Genomic DNA, 17,330 nt, shown 5'->3' on the forward strand with positions numbered 1-17,330 from the left:
GATCATCCGTTTTGGGTCGTTTAGGTGGCTGCGCGGACACGAGGATAGAGCCCCGCGTTCGCGTGTCTATTTGGGTCGCGCGCTGCGCCCAACGTGGCCAGATTTGGGTTGCAGCCATATAAGATGGTATCTGCCTTTTAATTCACTATAAAAGCATAAAAAATCATAAAAAAATATAAATAACTTTAAATGCTCAAGATTTATTACATAAGATTATTATCCACGTATTCAATGACAAAGTATTATTCAAATAAAAATGAAAAATTATATAAATGGCTTAGGCATTGTTTTCTTCGGGATTTTCTTCATTATTGTTGTTTGCAGCATTGTTGCCAACATGCGCCCACATGTGCTCAACCAAATCAGCCTGGAGCTAGTTGTGTACAGTTTGATCCCGAATTTCGTGGTGCACATGGAGGATATCCTGGAATGATGCCGGACCACCTTGAGAAGTAACCAACTCTTCCTGGCCATCCCACTCATTATCAAACAGTGAATCATCCCGCTTTACCTCAACAATCATGTTATGCATGATTAAACAAGAGGTCATCACCTCCCACAGAGTTTGCACACTCCAGGCTTTAGCAGGGTGTCTGACGATAGCCCAACGAGCTTGGAGGATGCCAAATGCCCGCTCGGCATCTTTCTGGGCTGCCTCTTGCTCTTTGGAAAACCTTGCCTCCTGCTCTGAGTTGGGACGCCGGATTGTCTTCACGAGTGTAGCACAAGGTGGATAGATACCATCAGCAAGGTAGTACCCCTTGTTGCAGTGGTGGGCCATTGATCTCAAAATCCACATCAGGGGACTGACCGTGCGCTAGCCTATCAAACACCGGAGAGCGCTGCAGCACATTGATGTCATTATGCGAGCCGGCCATTCCGACGAATGAGTGCCAAATCCATGTGTCATGTGAAGCAACAGCTTCAAAAATCACTGTGCACACCTCAGAATGACCGTTGTACGCCCCCTGCCAACCAAAGGGGCAGTTTTTCCACTCCCAGTGCATGCAGTCTATGCTGCCAAGCATCCCAGGAAACCCCTGGAAGCATTGGTTGACAACAGACGGGCTGTGTCCTCTGCATTAGGTTGCCGCAGATATTCTTCTCCGAACACACCGATCACTGCTCTGCAGAACCTGTGCATCGCTTCCAAGCAAATGAACTCGCTCATGCGCATGTACTCATCTACGAAAAACAATACCATATGCGAGCATCCTGATCGCTGTCGTGCATTTCTGATACGAAGAGAGGCCTACCTTGCCAATTGCATCTACTTTGGCGCATAAGTAGTTGTCGTAGACCTTGACGCCATCCATTATCCGGGTGAACAACGGTCTGGACATCCGAAAACGACGGTGGAACATGACCGGCGTGAACAATGCCTTGCGGTAGAAGTAGTCGTAGAAGAGCCGGTGGTGGTCGCGTTCTCTTTTGCGGTCCAAGGCAGCCGCGCCCCCCGGCAAGGACCCCCGGTACACGGGGATCTGCGAGACATTGTGTTCGTGGATGATCAACGCAGCCTCCGTTGGAAAGTCGTCGTCGAACCCCTCGTCTGACGATGTGTCGATGAAGTTCTTGAAGAACTCGTCGTCGTTGTCCACCATGATCTACAGATGAAATGGGATAAATTTTAGTTTGCCCATTTCATCGAACACCTCGCAGGCGGAGGCAATCCAATGCGTCCGTAGGGACCTGCAGGCAATGGCCGTCCTGGCCGACTTGCGGCCTCGAAGCAAGGTGCACGAGAGCTCACCTCTGGCGGCAACAGCGAAGCTACTGACGGCGGAAGGTCTCGCGATGGCGAGAGGACAACAGTGTCGGCGACGGCGTCCTCCGACTCTGCTACGAGGTTGCGAAATCACGGCGTGTAGCGCGGGGCCGCATCCTATGCTTCCACACCGCTTGTCGGCGTCTCGACATCGACAGTGCTCCCAAATCGCCGGTCCTAGGGGTGGCGGCGGAGTGGGCCGGGGGAGATGTGTGCGAGGGGGCTGTGTTTTGGGAGGCAGACAAGCGGGCTAGGGGAAGACAAGGGGAGGACGCGAGCGGCTAGCCCCTGGTGTCCAAGGCCACGCAAATAAGGCCCAGATTTGGGCTGGCTTTGGGTTGCCCCGGACACCGCGGCCATCCATTTTAGGGATGGGTCCGCGCGCTGGGTCAGGTTTTTGTCCGCTTTGACCCATCCTGCCTTGAGCCTCTGACCATATCTCGACGTGTACTAGGTCACATCATTTCGTCACCGTCCACCTCGTCGCGCCACCACTCACGCCCTCGACGCACTCTAAAACTAGGTAGGTAGACCTCAGTTGCACCCAGTGGCGGAGCTTGGGCCAACTGCAAGGGGGGGCAAATGGGCTGAAATGACCAGCCTAAGCCTATTTTTTCCAAATCTGGGGGGGCAAATGACCCAATTACATGGTCTTCCTTTGAGAAAAGCCCATGGGCTGGGGGGGCGGCGGCCCCCCCTGACTTGGCTGTAGCTACGCCACTGGTTGCACCCAATCAAGATTGATTGAGTTGTCGTGCCCACAAAGTGAACTGCACACACTGACATGCCTTTGAACCTCTTGTAGTACTGAGTGCAAAGCGAGGTGAGAAAGCATGCACTCGTTTCCGGATCAAAATTCGAATCGGATCGTAATTTCCTTTCCGTGTCGTATCACAACCAAGCAGCACCCACCAGCCACCAGCCAGTAACATCGTTTGTTGTCATGCATCACATCCAATCAGAGATCCCATGAGTCTAGGTAGCTGGCAATATGACGAGAATGGCTACCCGCTTTAGTATAGTTACTCGATCTAGTATAGCACGTAAATGTGGTGCAAGGAGAAAATGCACGGCGCGCAGGTCATGTGTGTGTAATTCACTGTACCTCTCTCCCATCAGGCCATCACCTTCTCTCACAGACACGCACATGCCAACAGAGCCAACCTTCCTATCTCTCTCATAGAACAAACTTAGCAATGGCGGAAAGCATGAAGGCCACGAGTTCACACCACTATCTCTTCTAAATCGCCACTAGTGCAATGTCTCGGCAACCCAAAAAAGCAGCAGGTTCCGCCACATATTACATAACCTTGAAATTCAAATGGTTAACGTGTGATCCGCCGCGGTAGAAGGCGCCTTCTCCGTGGTAGCCGATGCCGGGCGATGGTGTAGAACTCGCTGCCGGTGGAGTAGAGCTCGCGGCCAATGCTCTCCTTTCTCCCAGGACGATGTCTCGTTGCTCATTGTACCACACCCTCGTCTCTTCATCTATCGCGGACATGTGGACCATCATGGTAAGACATGAGTCTATTATTTCGTTATATTCATCTGAAGCTCTTGTATTACTAAGTGTAAAGCGAGGTGAGAAAGCATGCACCGTTTCCGGATCAAAATTCAAATCCGATGGTAATTTCCTTTCCGTGACGCATCACAACCAACCAGCACCCACCAGCCACTAGCCAGTGACATTGTTTGTTGTCATGCATCACATATGCAATGCAAGGCAGGGATCCGATGAGCTGAGGTAGCTGGCAATATGACGAGAATGGCTACCCGCTTTAGTATATCATGTAAATGTAGTGCAATGAGAAAATGCACGGCAGGTCGTGTGTGTGCAGTTCACTATACCCCTCTCCCATCACCTTCTCTCTCACACACGCACAAGCATGGCAACAGAGCCAACCTTTTTTAAACATAAGGCCAAAGGCCCAGCTTTAAATTAATAAAGCCACATACGGCAGATACAAGAGTGCTTACAAACAGCTTACAGGAACCAGGCACCAAGCAAACTAAGGATACACCTGAAACACAGCTAGAGATGCCTACACCACAGTACGACACCGAGAAGACTCCTAAGGCAGTGAGGTTGAGGAGAGCGCAGCCGGGAACACGCCGGCGCCTGCTCCAGCCGAACAACTTAGAGCCGAGCTCCACCGTCTTCACCTCCGGAAAGGACTCCTAGTCCCTCGCCCCGGTTCGAAGGGCGTCGAACCATCAGGAGGCAAAGCAGTTCCCCCAAGAACACGGCGGACCTAAGACGACTAGGCTGCCGGGGGAGAATCCACCATAAGCATCCAGAAAGCTTCACCGAGACCACCACCACCACAGGCACCACCGCAACATCGTACCGAAGCTGCCGGACGAAGACGCACCCAGGAAGAAGCGACGGGAGGGACGCCACCACCCCATGTTGCTGCACAAGACCACCAAAGCCTGTATACGCATCTGCCAAACCGCCATTGTTGCCGTAGAGGGGAACCCTTTCCCTCTCTCCCGAGCAAGGGCGTCGACCAGCAAGCAATGGCCTTTCCGCGGCCAGACACCAGACCAAGCACTTGACAGACGACATGGGCGAGGGCGACGCCAAGCAAGAAATGTCGCCACGGCCACCACCAAACACAGCCGCATCGCCTGCACCTCTGCGGTTCCCCGAATGGCGCCTCCAAGAAGGGGAACGACGCCTCAACGCCGCCGCCATCCGCACGGAGAACCAGGGCTTTCGCCCAGTTAGAGGAGGGGTTAGCCAGGGTGTTACCTCAACGAGACCTTCGGGAAGGGAGCCGGCGCCGGCGGCGTCGTCCTCGTCGTGGCCAGCCAGGCTGACCAAGGGTTTCCCCAGACACCACACACCAGCACCCACCCACTGCCGGGGCACCCGGATCCGGCGACCGGAACCACCAAGATCCGGGATTGGCATGGGCGCGCGGATCGGTAGGAGAAGGCTTCCTCCTCGGTCCGGAGCAAGGGCCAGCCCCTACTCCGCGAACCACGGCCGCCGTCTCCACGCCGCCCGCGCGGCCGAGGAAGATGGACCGCACCCACCACGGACGTCCCCTGCCGCAGGGCCGGCGCCGTCCACCCACCCAGGGCCGCCGCCCTGGCAACCCGAGCCCCCACCGCAGCAGACCACCAGGAGGAGTCCACCGAGCAGCGCAGCCGCGGCAAAGGAGATCCCGGCGCGGAGTTCCTCCAGCTAGTAACCGCGCGGGGGCTGAGGGCTCAGATCCCCGCCGCCCCCTTCACCGGCGCCGCTTGCTTCGCCGGCGGCGCCTCCGAGGACGGCGAGGAGGAGGGGGAGAGGGAGGGGGGCTGGCGGCGGCGGCGATTTAGGGTTCGCCCTCCCGGTCGCCTGGAGGGGGCGACACGACAGAGCCAACCTTTCTATCTCTCTCAAAGACCAAACTTAGCAATGGCGGAAAGCAGTCACCCAAGTCACACACACACCACTTATCGCCAAAGGTGTTTACGCATGCATGATTATCTTCTTTTTACATGAAGAAGTCCATGCATGATGCATCCGAGTAACGTTATTTGATATGGAGATACTGATCGCTCGCAGCGGCATGATGCATCGACGATACATTTGCGACCACATCGTTCGATAACAAGGTAGACGTCCGTCTTCGCCTCACGGCCGTTGAATGAACCAATGTCGACTTCGGCATCCTCAATTAGTAGGTACCCCCTGTTTTGTTTCTGTATTTGATACGCGCCAGCGGAAATCGCAAAGCCAAAATCAACAGCCTGTTTAGAGCATCTCCAACCCCATCCCCCCTCCCCCACATTCGGCATTCGGCACTCCCTCGAATGGGTTGTACGAGTGGCGTCGGCTCCCATCCACACGCCCCATTCGTCTCCCCCAAAACGGTCCTTCAGCCCACGCATTTGAAAAACCCTTTCGCACCCATCAGCAACGCCGCGGGTTCATCACAGTAGATCGCCCCAAAACACCGCGAGTTCATCACTATCTCTTCTAAATCGCTGCTAGTGCAATGTCTTGACTAATAAAAAAAACCATAGGTTCTGCCACATACTACATAACTTCGAAATTCAGATGGCAGGCGTGTGATCCGCCGCGGTAGAAGGCGCCTCCTCCGTGGTAGCCGATGTCGGTGATGGTTTAGAACCTGCCGCCGGTGGAGTAGAGCTCGCCGCCGATGCTTCTCTCCTTTCTCGTATGATGATATTGTGTTGCTCATTGTACCACACCCTCGCCTCTTTGTCCATTGCAGAAATGTCGGCCATAAAAAATGCCAAGTCTTGTTTCCACTTCTTCGCCGTGACATGCCGCCCTCGACCTTCAGAGTGGAAACAATGACGTACAGTTTCATTCTCATCTCTCTACAATTCTATAGTTGGTTCATGATAAGACAGGAGTCTATTATTTCGTTATATTCGTATCTGCTCCGAATCGAGAAAACATCTGATCCATATTCATATTCGAGTAACGTCCGCTCCAAATTCGTATACGGTAAAATCCATATCCACATATGTTTTCGTTTTGAAAATATGAAAACGGATATGGGAAGGGCGCTATATGAGTATTATGTTCAAAAAATTCACACCGTTGGTTCAGAAATTTAGTATGTGGAAATAAAATAATCATCTCGTGAAATTGTAGCTAGGGGCACAAGTTAATGCCATGGTTAATTAGTTTACCTTTATTTAGGCCCATATCGTCTCAATTACTTGGTTGTTTCTCTTCCAGAATGGGTATTGGGCCGGGTGAAGTAGGGTGAAGCCATGTGAGAATTAAGACCCCTATCGTCTAAATTTAAAATTGTCTAGAAATTATGAGGTGGCCTAAACTTGTAAAGATAAGGAGCTTGTGTGCATGCATGACTTTTTTTGCGGTCGAGACCTAGGTATAATAATCAACCAAAAGTACGCGCTTATGTGTTTCACATAATTTCATGAGCCAGGCTAGCGTAGCGAGCGAAAGCCTCTGCTGCAAGTTTACACCGCAATGGAAATGGCGCCAAGCCATGGCCACGAGACTACAACCAAAAGCAGGCAGAGAGTTCACATGGCACTTGTTCAAAAAAAAAAAAATTCACTTGGCAGGGCTCACCGCGTCGTGCGTGTCGGCCTCTGAGGACGCGCACGGTAGAACTTGCACGGGAATAGAAATGTGATCTACATGTAAAGGGTGTACATCATGTGTACGTAGCTCGCTCTCCCTCTCCTGTCATTTCTTCACCTTCTGTGCGCCTTGACGCGTATATTCTCCTTTAGCGGGTATGCGTGTATTATTATCCATTAATTAAGAAGGTTTCTAGTTGGTTAGCGGAAAACCGGACGAAAATAATATAACACCACGGGGCCACACCCAATTTCACGCTCATCGAAAGGGCGACGAACACAACAATGAGTGCTAAACCACAAAACAATGGGAGAGAAGAAGTCGTGACTAGTATGGGTGGAGCAGACTTGGGGATTCTTCCGCAAAACCAAACTAGCGAAGAAGAAGTCATGACTAGTCCTGCACCCCTGACACGAGAAAATACTGTGACCACTATGGGAGGAGCAAACTCGAGACTTTTCAGCGAAGGTGAAGAAGTAAGCACTCCACATGAAACCGCACCTGTGGACTCTTCCGCTACACCGGCGACAACCACCGAAGGCAACCCCGTTGCACACACGACACAAGGAGAATGCCATCAAAGATGCGAAACTCTCGGTGTCTCTACCTTGACCTCCATATCCGGTGCGTCCTGCGCACTCAACCTACGCCGCCTTATGTGGCCGTCACTCAGACATATCACGCTCAACCTGCAGCTTCAACGCTGTTGGTTGCGGACGGAAAGTCACGGAACGGGACAAGAAAATCACAACCGTCCCAGGGAACAAGAAGGAATAATCATCGATGAAGCTCATTGACGATCCGGAGAACCCCATAGCCAGAAGAGGTTTATTGGACAATAATTTACTGAACCAGTTTTATGACAAAAAGGAACTGTGACAAATCTGAATTGTCCGACCCATTGGTTGGACCCTATCGTAAAAGGCCTCAATTGCACAGACCTTGCCGTGCTTTACATGAGGGGCGTGCGAGTGTAGTAGAGTGTAAACCTCGAAATAGGCTTTCGCTCTGCTTTATAAATAAAGCCGCACACGGCCAAACCGATACAAGGTAGTGAGAGAGACCTCTTACAAAGCAGATCAAAGATTCAAACAGAGAACATAAAGGAGACGCCACACCCTCCAAGGTACAACCGACCCTACTAACTAAAAATACACCCCGCCTCCTTGTGAAACCACCGGACATCTCGTCTCGTACCCACCAAGTGTAAAGCGAGGTGAGAAAGCATGAACGCGTTTCCAGGTCGAAATTCAAGCCCGGTCGTAATTTCCTTTATGCGACGCATCACAACGACCCAGCACCAACCAGCCAGTAACTTTGGTTGTCATGCATCACATGCGATGCAAGGCAGGGATCCGATGAGCTGAGGTAGCTGGCAATACGATAGAAATGGCTACCCGCTTTAGTATAGCACGTAAATGTGTTGCAATGGGAAAAATGCACGGCAGCTAGTGTAGTCGTGGGTGTGCAGTTCGCTGTTTCTCTCTCACATCACTTTTTCTTTCTCACACACAGACGCACATGGCCTCTCATCGACCAAACTTGGCAATGGAGGAAAGCAGTTACCCAAAGCTACACACACCTCTTGTCTGATACCGGGCAAGGGTTTCCCCTCAGAATGGGATTTACTTTTTTAAGGGTGCCAACTTCGTGGATATTGCTTGTATTATTTTCTGTCATTCTGTGTAATTATCAGCAAATATCTATATTCTTAGATGTCAAACTACTCATGTGATCATTAGCAATGAGAAAATAAGAGGCCAACAGAAATCACAAGCCAAAAGCAGCAGCGCCCTATTTAGTTTCTCTGTTTCATACTCCGTGTATTTTTGTAGGAACCTCAGTCACTAGGTACTGTCCTAGAACTGGATGTACCCCTGATTTTAGGATTCAAATTGGTGTTTTTTCAGAAACCTCACTCGAGTCGTGAAATTGGATGTTGGCTATATCATGTAGTCTCTTGATTCTTAGCATATTATACATTTTATAACTAATATTGATAGCTTCAACCTTGAATCATTTTCCATTTTATATTATCTTATTGTCTTTACTTTTGCATATTGATCCAAATAAAATTACCGCGAGGGATCTAATTAGAAGAGGTGCAGTTATGTATTCGAAAAACAATGGATCTCTGCATTTATACAAAATGCTCATTCTAGCATACTTGCCCCGTGTTCATACCTTCATATAATTGCACACCAGAGCACCAACCCCTTAAAACACACAAAGCAAAGGCCGAAAAGCGATGGAAACACAAGTTCAAAAATAACAAGAGTTTACTTAGCATTCGACTGGTTTTCATTCTCTAGCGTACTATGGATGAAAATCCTTAGACAAAACACTCTTACATCAAATGGAATAGTACAAACATGACTGGGCTGATGTGCAGCCCATTCATTTGCCAAAGCAGTGCTCATGTCCTAGTTTATTTGGATCAGTCGATGAGCGCAAGGATTGTAGTTCCTCTCGTTGTTGCCCAGTAGTGAACATGTTGTGAGAGTGGACGTACTATTCTCCTTTCGATTTCCTCATGAATTAAAAGTAATGAAAGATGTGAAAAACACACACTGGTCATAAAAAAGTATTCTGCGGGAACAGAAAAAAAACTAAATACTTTGCTCATGTTTTGAAACTTGTAAAACCCAGTATAATGGACTGTAACTTCATATAGATGAAGACATGCATAAAACACGCAAGGAAATCCAGTCTCTACATTATTCCAAAACCAAATTTACGCGTTCCAAATTTTGTAAATCCTAGTTTAATAATCTGTAACTTGTTTTTGACAAAGAGTATATATTAATATCACAAATCTCTGCAACAACGCACTGCCCTAGCGGCATTACGGATGCACACAACCTAAAAAAAGAATTACCAAAAAAAAGAAAAGTCCTGCTACATCGATATAATTTTTAAAACAGCAACGCTAACACCACCAAGACAGCACCCGAAGTTCAGCTTCTCCAAAAGGGACGCCTCCAAGAAAGTAATAGTACACAAGCGTTGTCATCATCCGATCATAGATCTTAGGTTTTCACCCTGAAGAAAGTCCTCACTCTGAAAACAATGCCTTCAACAAGGACATTGCTAGGCACAACTAATTAAGACTAGATCATGGATTTTCACCTTGAAAGATAAGACTTTGAACTTCTCCTGTACCGTCGCTCCCACTCGCATGACGCTGCTCCAAGTCACAAACCACCAAGCTGATTCCTCCTCGGCACCAAGACTCGAGTCACCGTTGCAAGACCTCAGATCTTGGCTTCCATGTCATTCTCCACCAGCACCACGGAACGAGAACGTGTTCCATGATAATAACCGCCACCAGAGCTTTGAAGCGCTCCCACTTAAACCAAACAGCCAGAGAAAAACATGGAAGCACACGACCGAATTCCACCCGATCCGGCAATCTCCAGGCTTGATTCGCCCAATATAGCGTCGGCGGAGCCTTCCGGAACACGACGCATCCGCCAGATCGATGAGGACAGGCACTGGCAAATCAGCATCTTGCTGCGAGAAGAAGTCTTAGGACCGCCACCATTATTCGAAAGACTAGCAGGTCCCCAGAATGTTGGTCGACTCCGATACAGCAAAGGCGGAAGAGGAAGAAAAGGGGATCCAGTGCAGGACCGGACTAACCCCACGATCACCGGATCAGGCCGCAGCCCTCCACCAGATCACGCCGGTTAGTGTGCCGCCACGGGCGCCTCTCCTCTCCTCCTCGACGCCTCCCGCCGGAGAACCTCAAGCGCCCAACATGTGCAGCCGCGCCGTGATACGTCTCCGACGTATCAATAATTTCTTATGTTCCATGCCACATTATTGATGATATCTACATGTTTTATGCACACTTTATGTCATATTCGTGCATTTTCTGGAACTAACCTATTAACAAGATGCCGAAGAGCCGAGTTGTTGTTTTCTCGCTGTTTTTGGTTTCGAAATCCTAGTAACGAAATATTCTCGGAATTGGACGAAATCAACGCCCAGGGTCCTATTTTGCCACGAAGCTTCCAGAAGACCGAAGGAGAGTCGAAGTGGGGCCACGAGGTGGCCAGACACCAGGGCGGCGCGGCCCAGGCCCTGGCCGCGCCGGCCTATCGTCTGGGCCCCTCGTGCCGCCTCTTTACCTGCCCTTCCGCCTACAAATAGCCTCCGTCGCGAAACCCCCGATGCCAGAGAGCCACGATACGGAAAACCTTACCGAGACGCCGCCGCCGCCAATCCCATCTCGGGGGATTCTGGAGATCTCCTCCGGCACCCTGCCGGAGAGGGGATTCATCTCCCGGAGGACTCTTCACCGCCATGGTCGCCTCCGGAGTGATGAGTGAGTAGTTCACCCCTGGACTATGGGTCCATAGCAGTAGCTAGATGGTTGTCTTCTCCTCATTGTGCTTCATTGTTGGATCTTGTGAGCTGCCTAACATGATCAAGATCATCTATCTGTAATACTATATGTTGTGTTTGTCGGGATCCGATGGATAGAGAATACTATGTTATGTTAATTATCAAGTTATTACCTATGTGTTGTTTATGATCTTGCATGCTCTCCGTTATTAGTAGAGGCTTTGGCCAAGTTTTTGCTCTTAACTCCAAGAGGGAGTATTTATGCTCGATAGTGGGTTCATGTCTCCGTGAATGCGGGGAGTGACGAGAAACCTCTAAGGTTATGGATGTACTTGTTGCCACTAGGGATAAAACATTGATGCTATGTCTAAGGATGTAGTTATTGATTACATTACGCACCATACTTAATGCAATTGTCCGTTGTTTTGCAACTTAATACTTGGAAGGAGTTCGGATGATAACCCGAAGGTGGACTTTTTAGGCATAGATGCATGCTGGATAGCGGTCTATGTACTTTGTCGTAATGCCCAATTAAATCTCACTATATTTATCATGACATGTATGTGCATTGTTATGCCCTCTCTATTTGTCAATCGCCCGACCGTAATTTGTTCACCCAACATGCTTTTATCTTATGGGAGAGACACCTCTAGTGAACTGTGGACCCCGGTCCTATTCTTTACATCGCATACAATCTACTGCAATACTTGTTTTACTGTTTTCTGGAAACAATCATCTTCCACACAATACGGTTAATCCTTTGTTACAGCAAGCCGGTGAGATTGACAACCTCACTGTTTCGTTGGGGCAAAGTACTTTGGTTGTGTTGTGCAGGTTCCACGTTGGCGCCGGAATCTCTGGTGTTGCGCCGCACTACATCCCGCCGCCATCAACCTTCAACGTGCTTCTTGACTCCTACTGGTTCGATTAAACCTTGGTTTCTTATCGAGGGAAACTTGCCGCTGTGCGCATCACACCTTCCTCTTGGGGTTCCCAACGGACGTGTCTACTATACGCATCAAGCAAATTTCTGGCGCCGTTGCCGGGGAGATCAAGACACGCTGCAAGGGGAGTCTCCACTTCCCAATCTCTTTACTTTGTTTTTGTCTTGCTTTATTTTATTTACTACTTTGTTTGCAGCATTATATCAAAACACAAAAAAATTAGTTGCTAGTTTTACTTTATTTACTATCTTGTTTGCTATATCAAAAACACAAAAAAAATTAGTTTACTTGCATTTATTTTATCTAGTTTGCTTTATTTACTACTGCTAAAATGGCCACCCCTGAAAATACTAAGTTGTGTGATTTCACAACCACAAATAATAATGATTTCTTATGCACACCTATTGCTCCACCTGCTACTACAGCAGAATTCTTTGAAATTAAACCTGCTTTACTGAATCTTGTTATGCGAGAGCAATTTTCTGGTGTTAGTTCTGATGATGCTGCTGCCCATCTCAATAATTTTGTTGAATTGTGTAAAATGCAAAAGTATAAAGATGTAGATGGTGACATTATAAAGTTAAAATTGTTCCCTTTCTCATTAAGAGGAAGAGCTAAAGATTGGTTGCTATCTCTGCCTAAGAATAGTATTGATTCCTGGACTAAATGCAAGGATGCTTTTATTGGTAGATATTATCCCCCTGCTAAAATTATATCTTTGAGAAGTAGCATAATGACTTTTAAACAATTGGATAATGAACATGTTGCTCAAGCATGGGAAAGAATAAAATCTTTGGTTAAAAATTGCCCAACCCATGGACTGACTACTTGGATGATCATCCAAACCTTCTATGCAGGACTAAATTTTTCTTCGCGGAATTTATTGGATTCAGCTGCTGGAGGTACCTTTATGTCCATCACTCTTGGTGAAGCAACAAAGCTCCTTGATAATATGATGATTAATTACTCTGAATGGCATACGGAAAGAGCTCCACAAGGTAAGAAGGTAAATTCTGTTGAAAAATCCTCTTCCTTGAATGATAAGATTGATGCTATTATGTCTATGCTTGTGAATGATAGGACTAATGTTGATCCTAATAATGTTCCGTTAGCTTCATTGGTTGCCCAAGAAGAACATGTTGATGTAAACTTCATTAAAAATAATAATTTCAACAACAATGCTTATCGGAACAATTCTAGTAATAACTATAGGCCATATCCTTATAATAATGGTAACGGTTATGCTAATTCTTATGGGAATTCCTACAACAATAATAGGAACACACCCCCTGGACTTGAAGCTATGCTTAAAGAATTTATTAGTACACAAACTGCCTTTAACAAATCTGTTGAGAAAAAGCTCAATAAAATTGATATTCTTGCTTCTAAGGTTGATAGTCTTGCCTCTGATGTTGATCTTTTAAAATCGAAAGTTATGCCTAATAGGGATATTGAAAATAAAATTGTTACTACAGCAAATGCCATCCAAGTTAGAATTAATGAGAATATAAGATTAATGGCTGAACTGCGTGCTAGGTGGGATAGAGAAGAAAATGAAAAACTAGCTAAAGAGAAAAATGTAGCTAAAGTTTGGACTATTACCACCACTAGCAATGCTAATGATTCACATGTTGCTGCACCTCCTACGATCAATGATAAAATAATTGGTGTTGGCAATGTTACTACTCCTAGTGCAAAGCGCGCAAAACTGCCTGAAATTGCTAAAACTGCTGAAACTGTCTGTGATAAAACTGCTGAAATTTTTTCCAACATTGGGGATGATGATCACATTGCTGTAGCTTATAATGATTTAGATTTTGATGATTGCCACATCTCTGAAGTTATAAAGTTCTTACAAAAACTTGCTAAGAGTCCCAATGCTAGCGCTGTAAACTTGGCTTTCACAAAACATATTACAAATGCTCTCATAAAAGCTAGAGAAGAGAAACTAAAACTTGAAACTTCTATTCCTAGAAAGCTAGAAGATGGTTGGGAGCCCATCATTAAAATGAGGGTCAATGATTTTGATTGTAATGCTTTATGTGATCTTGGTGCAAGTATTTCGTTATGCCTAAGAAAGTCTATGATATGCTTGACTTGCCACCATTGAAAAATTGTTATTTGGATGTTAATCTCGCTGATAATGCTAAAAAGAAACCTTTGGGGAGAGTTGATAATGTTCATATTATGGTTAACAATAACCTTGTCCCCGTTGATTTTGTTGTCTTGGATATTGAATGCAATGCATCTTGCCCCATTATATTGGGAAGATCTTTTCTTCGAACCGTTGGTGCTACTATTGATATGAAGGAAGGTAATATTAAATATCAATTTCCTCTCAAGAAAGGTATGGAACACTTCCCTAGAAAGAGAATAAAGTTACCTTATGATTCTATTATTAGAACAAATTGTGATGTTGATGCTTCGTCTTTTGATGTTACTTGATATACACTTTCTGCGCCTAGCTGAAAGGCGTTAAAGAAAAGCGCTTATGGGAGACAACCCATGTTTTTACTATTGTATTTTTGTTTTATATTTGAGTCTTGGAAGTTGTTTACTACTGTAGCAACCTCTCCTTATCTTAGTTTTGTGTTTTGTTGTGCCAAGTAAAGTCTTTGATAGTAAAGTGAATACTAGATTTGGATTACTGCGCAGAAACAGATTTCTTTGCTGTCACGAATCTGGGCCTAATTCTCTGTAGGTAACTCAGAAAATTATGCCAATTTACGTGAGTGATCCTCAGATATGTACGCAACTTTCATTAAATTTGGGCATTTTCATTTGAGCAAGTCTGGTTCCTCAATAAAATCCATCTTTACGGACTGTTCTGTTTTGACAGATTCTGCCTTTTATTTCACATTGCCTCTTTTGCTATGTTGGATGAATTTCTTTGATCCATTAATGTCCAGTAGCTTTATGCAATGTCCAGAAGTGTTAAGAATGATTGTGTCACCTCTGAACATGCTAATTTTTATTGTCCACTAACCCTCTAATGAGTTGTTTCGAGTTTGGTGTGGAGGAAGTTTTCAAAGATCAAGAGAGGAGTATGATGCAATATGATCAAGGAGAGTGAAAGCTCTAAGCTTGGGGATGCCCCGGTGGTTCACCCCTGCATATTTTAAGAAGACTCAAGCGTCTAAGCTTGGGGATGCCCAAGGCATCCCCTTCTTCATCGACAACATTATCAGGTTCCTCCCCTGAAACTATATTTTTATTCCGTCACATCTTATGTACTTTGCTTGGAGCATCGGTTTGTTTTTGTTTTTGTTTTGTTTGAATAAAATGGATCCTAGCATTCACTGTATGGGAGAGAGACACGCTCCGCTGTTGCATATGGACAAGTATGTCCTTAGGCTTTACTCATAATATTCATGGCGAAGTTTCTTCTTCGTTAAATTGTTATATGGTTGGAATTGGAAAATGCTACATGTAGTAACTCTAAAATGTCTTGGACAATTTGATACTTGGCAATTGTTGAGCTCATGTTTAAGCTCTTGCATCATATACTTTGCACCCATTAATGAAGAAACACCTAGAGCTTGCTAATTTGGTTTGCATATTTGGTTTCTCTAAAGTCTAGATAATATCTAGTATTGAGTTTTGAACAACAAGGAAGACGGTGTAGATTCTTATAATGTTTACAATATGTCTTTTATGTGAGTTTTGCTGCACCGTTCATCCTTGTGTTTGTTTCAAATAAACCTTGCTAGCCTAAACCTTGTATCGAGAGGGAATACTTCTCATGCATCCAAAATCCTTGAGCCAACCACTATGCCATTTGTGTCCACCATACCTACCTACTACGGGCTCCTTTGATTCATAGGATAGGAGAATTGTAGGAATAGGAAAAAGATAGGATTAGTATGTCATGCCTAGTAGAATCCTATAGGAAGATGAATTCTCTTTGATTGTGCCAAAGGAATTTTTCCATGAGGTATGACCTCATGTTCTTTTCCTATAGGATTTGCACTACAAGATTCCTATAGGATTATTTCCTATAGGATATGTTTCTATGAATCAAACAAGTAGTGTAGGAAAAAATCCCATAGGATCTATATCCTACATAGTTCCTACACAATTCCTATGAATCAAAGGAGCCCTACATGGTATTTCTCTGCCATTCCAAAGTAAATTGCTTGAGTGCTACCTTTAAAATTCTATCATTCACCTTTACAATATATAGCTCATGGGACAAATAGCTTAAAAACTATTGTAGTATTGAATATGTACTTATGCACTTTATCTCTTATTAAGTTGCTTGTTGTGCGATAACCATGTTTCTGGGGACGCCATCAACTATTCTTTGTTGAATATCATGTGAGTTGCTATGCATGTCCGTCTTGTCTGAAGTAAGAGAGATCTACCACCTTAATGGTTGGATCATGCATATTGTTAGAGAAGAACATTGGGCCGCTAACTAAAGCCATGATTCATGGTGGAAGTTTCAGTTTTGGACATATATCCTCAATCTCATATGAGAATAATAATTGTTGCCACATGCTTATGCATTAAAGAGGAGTCCATTATCTGTTGTCCATGTTGTCCCGGTATGGATGTCTAAGTTGAGAATAATCAAAAGCGAGAAATCCAAAATGCGAGCTTTCTCCTTAGACCTTTGTACAGGCGGCATGGAGGTACCCCATTGTGACACTTGGTTAAAACATGTGTATTGCAATGATCCGGTAGTCCAAGCTAATTAGGACAAGGTGCGGGCACTATTAGTATACTATGCATGAGGCTTGCAACTTGTAAGATATAATTTACATAACTCATATGCTTTATTACTACCGTTGACAAAATTGTTTCATGTTTTCAAAATAAAAGCTCTAGCACAAATATAGCAATCGATGCTTTCCTCTTTGAAGGACCATTCTTTTACTTTTATGTTGAGTCAGTTCACCTATTTCTCTCCACCTCAAGAAGCAAACACTTGTGTGAACTGTGCATTGATTCCTACATACTTGCATATTGCATTTGTTATATTACTCTATGTTGACAATTATCCATGAGATATACATGTTATAAGTTGAAAGCAACCGCTGAAACTTAATCCTCCTTTGTGTTGCTTCAATACCTTTACTTTGATTTATTGCTTTATGAGTTAACTCTTATGCAAGACTTATTGATGCTTGTCTTGAAGTACTATTCATGAAAAGTCTTTGCTTTATGATTCACTTGTTTACTC

Source organism: Lolium rigidum, chromosome 2 (genome assembly GCF_022539505.1).
Source record: "Lolium rigidum isolate FL_2022 chromosome 2, APGP_CSIRO_Lrig_0.1, whole genome shotgun sequence".
Classification (NCBI taxonomy): Eukaryota; Viridiplantae; Streptophyta; class Magnoliopsida; order Poales; family Poaceae; genus Lolium; species Lolium rigidum.